We start from the raw sequence: 6,000 nt of genomic DNA, 5'->3' as shown, positions 1-6,000 counted from the left end.
ATGGCATCTACCATAAGTAACCCTGCCTCCAAATGAGGCGCATCTGAAATTACCGGAATGATGAGGCCTCTTATCAGACCCCTGCCCTCTCTCCTGTGCAAGAACTGTCTCGATCTTCATAGCAACATTAGCAGTCGTCTTAAAGGACATCTCACTTCCGGTCTCCTTGGCCATCTGGAGCCTGATAGGGTGAGTAAGTCAATCAATAAACCTCCTCACTCTCTCTCCTTCAGTAGGAAGTAAAAAAGAGAGCATGATGGGGTAAATCCACAAAACAGGTCTCGTACTGAGTAACAGTCATACTGCCCTGATGGAGACACTCAAATTTCCTGCGGTAATCCTCTCTCAATGTGATAGGGAGGAACTTCTCTAAAAATAATCATGAGAACTTCTCCCAAGTCAGTGCAGGCGACCCAGTTGGTCTGGTCAACATATAATCTCTCCACCACCTCTTGGTGGAACCCGTCATCTGAAATACTGCAAAATTGACCCCATTGGTCTCAACTATACCCATGTTCCGCAACACCTCATGGCAGCGGTCAAAATAATCCTGTGGGTCCTCAGAAGGTGTACCACTGAAGTGAACTGGGAAGAGCTTAGTAAACTTGTCTAACCTCAGTAAAGCCTCAGAAGACATAGCATGCCTATCACCGGCCTGTACCGCAACAACTAGCTGAATTACCCCAAATGGCGGCACTGCTGGATCCTGATACTAGGGAGCCATCTGCTCCGGAGCGGGAGTAGTGGGAATCTGTGCTCCTCCCCCAGCCTGTGAGACGGCTGGTGCCACTGGAAATGTACACTTCTGAGCCACGCCCTCCATAAGACTCACCAAACAGACTAGTACGTCATAAAGCACTGGAGTAGCTATGAATCCTTCCGGAACTTGAACTGGTCCAACCGGTACAGTCTGAACTGAAACCTCTTCCTGAAGATCCTCTTGAGGTTCTACAACAGGTGTTGCTGCTCGAGCTCTAGACTGAGCTCTACACTGCCTCTGCCTCGGCCTCTAGCGCGACCTCGGCCTCGACCTCTACCCCTGGTTATAGTTGCCACTGGGGGGCTCTGGCCCTTGTCTGTCGGTACATGTATTATGCGTTCTCGCCATCTGCTAGAGAAAAAGAATAGAATGGTTCAATCATCGATGACATACTAAAATCGCATGACAGAATAAGAAAGAAGTGATATTATTCCTAAACTTCATAGCCTCTGAGAGATAAGTACAGACGTCTACGTATCGATCCTTCAGACTTTACTAAGCTTGCTCATGACTCGTGAGACCTATGTAACCTAGTGCTCTGATACCAACTTGTCACGACCCGAAATTCCCACCTTCGGGACCGTGATGACGCCTAACATTTCATTTGCTAGGCAAGCCAAAGTTAGAATAATTTAAACCATTTTTAATAAATTATTTTTAATGAAATAGTAAAGAAACCAACAACCAGAATAATATCTGAATTTAAATATGCAAACCAAAAATAACACGATATCTAAATTCTATCCCAGAACTAAGGGTGGCAAGTGGTCTGGTCCTGGACAGGGACCGGCCTAGGACCGCGGGCCAAATGGGCCAGGACCGATTTTAGTGGGCCTGAGTCGGTCTCGTGGGCCGGTCCTATAATTTGGGAACGGTAGGGACCAGGACCGTTTGGACCGCCAGGGACCAGGACCGGACCGGCCCCTTAGCGGGCCAAACGGTCCTAACGGTAATATTTTTAAAAAAATTAAAAAATTTAAAAAACGGTCGTTGGGCTGTCAAAAATAGTCATTGGATATTTACAAAATAGCCATTTAACCCTCCCCCCACCCCCCAATTTTGTTTTAACCCCAAACCTTTTATAATTACACTTTTTCCCTATTTTAAATTATAAATACCCCCTCATTCTTTCATTTTTCTTAGAAAATCAATATCAAACCTTGAAGGATTTATGAAATTTGTAAGAGATATCATGTAACTTGTATGAACAAAAATTAGTATGTATTATGTAACTTGTATTTTGGCACATCTTGATTCGTTTCTTTTTCTTCTTAATGGTGGTATTAGTACCTTGTTGTGCTCATTCGATAGGGGGAGGAAGACTAAGAAAGATATTGCCATTTTATTTTAATGCTATAATAAAATTACAAGGCATTACTTTGAATATCTCTTTATAATATTTTTGTCTTTAAATTTTGAATTAAAAGGTTTAGGTCACAATTCTATAATAAAATTTACAAGGCATTGCCTTAGATATTTTATTTATATTTTTTTATCCCGGGCCGGTTCCTAGAAAAGACAGTTTAGGCCGGGACCGTTTGGCCCGTTTAGTTAGGACCGGACCGGGGCCGTTTAGACCGGCCCACTTGGCCCATTTAGGGCCCGGACCGGCCCACATGCCACCCCTACCCAGAACGGGAGTCACAAGTGCACGAGCTTCTAGAATAATACAAATAAGAGTCTGAATAAAATAAAGCGGTCTGAAAGGAAGCACACATTTAAGATAAACTATAAGGGGACTTCAGAACTGCGAACGCCATGTAGTTATACCTCAAGTCTCTTGCGAATAGCTGAATCCGAGCAAATCTATTTTACGCCGCTGGGACCAACTCTGATATCTGCACAACAAGTGCAGAATGTAGTATGAGTACAACCGACCCCATGTACTCTGTAAGTGCCGAGCCTAACCTCGACGAAGTAGTGACGAGGCTAAGGCAGATCACTTATATTAACTTGTGCGCATTAATAATAATAACAGGAATAGAAATAAGACCGATAAATCATATAAAAAATTGAAGTCAATTCAGTAGTCATAATCCCTCAATTTATTTCCGTTGCGGCGTGCAACCCGCTCCAACAATATAAACTTAAAATAAAATCCGTTGCAGCGTATAACCCGATCCAACAATATAATCTTTCAATTAAATTCCGTTGTGGCGTGCAACTCACTCCAACAATATAATTAAACAACTCTTAAATGTAAAAGTACTCCAATAAATACCTCATTTAATAAGAAATTATTAAGCACCAAAGCATACAATTATTATGATTTATTTAGAAAACAAGTAATGACAAGTAGCAATTAATTATAAAAATTAGAGAGAAAATACACAATTTAATATATAATATGCTAAATGTCAAGTAGCAATTACGACACATAATTCAAATAAGCATGTAGAAATTATAGCATGGATTCAAGACATAATATTGAAAAAGGAATTTGAGAGAAATAATTAATGTAATAATTAATTCATGATTTAAAATAATTTATGATTTTCAGATAATTATGCAAACAATCAATTTGACGACGTATAGGCACTCGTCACCTCGCCTATACGTCATTACACACGAATTTCACTTAATAAATAATTTAAGGGTTTTATTCCCTCAAGTTAAGGTTAACCACGACACTTACCTTGCTTTGTAACCAAATTCAAGATTCCAATAAACCTTTGCCTCGCAAATTAGTGTCCGAAAGCTTCAAATTTAGTCACAAATAATTCAATATACTCAACACGAATCAGAGGGATTAACTCCATATGAAATTACTAATTTTCCAGATTAAAACTCGAAATTTATTTTAAAATTCTATAGTGGGATCCACGTCTCGAATACCGAAAAAACTCACAAAATCCAAATACACGTTCCGATACGAGTTCAACCATACAAATATTATCGAATTCCGACATCGGATTGCCTTTCAAATCCTCAATTAAAGTCTTTGAAGATTTCTACCATTTTCAACCCAATCTTTACCCATTTGAACTCAACAATCTTCCCACAACATTATTGGTACAAGCATGTATAACTAATACTCTCACATCCAAGAGTCACACTCCCAATCACCCATCTTTACCCAAACTCGAAATTGAAGACTAGGGATTAGAACCTTACCTCTTAGGTGAAGATCTTGTGATATTTCCTTGTTGGATTTCAAAGCTTGAACAAGATTTTTGATGAACAAAGCACTTCGTCCACTTTATCTCTCTAGAACACTCTCACTTCTCTCTAAAATCATCAGATAATTGCCCCAAAATAAGCCCCAAAGCCTATTTATCAAAATGGGGTCGGTTATGAAAATAGGAAAATGGACCCTCCAAACTCAGGTATGCGATCGCACAATGGACAGCACAATGGGTATGCAGGTCGCACAATGGACCGCAAAATTGATGCCCAGAACTGGGCTACATTGGTCAGATATGCGACCATTTTGGGGTCGCACAATCGGTTTTGCGGTTCGCATAATGATTCTGCGGTCGCACATCTGACCGCAGAATCACATTCTTCCAGCCTTTGGTAATTTGGTCATAACTTCTTGTAGGAGTGTCAGAATGATGAACGGTTTGAAGAGTTGGAAACTAGACTCGAAGACCTTTCATTAGATAGGTTGTCCCTCTCTCTCTCTCTATATATATATATATATATATATATATATATATATATATATATATATATATATATATATATATATATATATATTTAGATATGCTTCCAAAATTTGGTCTTATGCGTACTCATTTGGAACTTTAGTTTATTATGAAATTTTCCAACTTGACTTAGATTAGGTCTCTTCTTAGACCCCACATCACTTATAATATATCTCGTACACTTATTATCAAATCTAATTGATATCTATCATATTATTAGTCCTCAAATGATAAGTAGAGTCTGCCCTAAACACATAACATAACTTATCTCTTCTTTCACCCATTTCAATTTCCCGAATTTTTACTAACTCCCAAAATTTCCAAAAATTTCGCTAGAGTTTCCTTTATAACTGGACCTATCCACCTGCCAGAGAATCCCAGAAACCAATCCTAACAATACATACATAATCTAATCAATGTAACACAACATGAAAACAATACTAACAGTGGCCTCATAAGCAATATATTACTAGAAAAGGAATGCCATTAACATCAACTATTCAGGTGATACGTAACTCATAGCAGGTAAGCTATCAACATCTTCATAGAACACAGAAATGAACGTTCAAATTAAAGATGAAATTTTTGGGTTATCACAACGGTGAAGGAACGTCCCAATGAGGGGGGCCTGTAGAGCAGACGACCCATTTCGCGACTTTTTTGATGGCGTGGATTCTACCGCCACAAAGGACATCACCGGGTTGGGTGACTTGGAGGTGCCAAAGAAGAGCTCGTCTTCGAGAACAATCGGGCCTTCTTTAAGCCCAAAGATGGTCAACCAAATTCCAGCTCTTAGTGTGGATCCCGACCGGAAGCGGTCGATCGTCATCTCCGTTTCGGAGGATGCCCGGATCCTCTTTGCCCCCGTAGGGGTGGCCAGCTACCTTCAGTGTTTGGCGATCGAGGAAGACCAAGCTAAGATGAACGAGGTTGACGCGCCCTGCCTGTTTAATGAAGCACAACAGGCGCTAAACCTGGTAACTTCAAATATCTCTTGATGATTTCAATTCATACTTAGACTAATCTGTAGATAATCCTAACATTTTTCTTTGTGCCAGTAGGCCTCGGTGCTGCATCATGAGACCTTTCTCCGATATCGGGACGGGCTAAACCAGTTTGAGGTCGAGGTTCGAGGGCTTAACGCGAAGAGAAATTCTTACAAACTTCTCAGCAAGCAGCATGAAGAGGAGGCTAAGAGCCTCCGAGCTGAGCTGGAGATGGCTCAGAAGGAGCATGCCGACTTGGTCGAGCAGGTAAAAATATTTGAGGTTAGTGACGATGATCTAGGTTTGGTGACTAACGATCGGAATCTACAGGTCCAACAAAATATCGATCGGGTCGACCAACTTCGAGCTGAGATGGATGTTGTCAAGGCCGAGACCGACGAATAGAGAGGCAGGATCGACCGCTTGGCCTCGGAAAAGGAGACTACTCGGGAGCAGCTAGATTCGTCTGAGGCTCAGCTTCGAGCGACAAAGGAAAATCCCGAGTTATAGGACAAAAAGCTTGAGGAGCTCCAGTCTCAGTTGAGTCTAGCCGTCTCTAATCGAGGAAATCTCACCAAGGAGCAGGAAACGGCCAAGTTGGCAGTCG

This window comes from Nicotiana tabacum, chromosome 19 (assembly GCF_000715075.1).
Source record: "Nicotiana tabacum cultivar K326 chromosome 19, ASM71507v2, whole genome shotgun sequence".
NCBI classification, from domain to species: Eukaryota; Viridiplantae; Streptophyta; class Magnoliopsida; order Solanales; family Solanaceae; genus Nicotiana; species Nicotiana tabacum.
Note: the sequence above shows the minus strand (reverse complement) of the source record.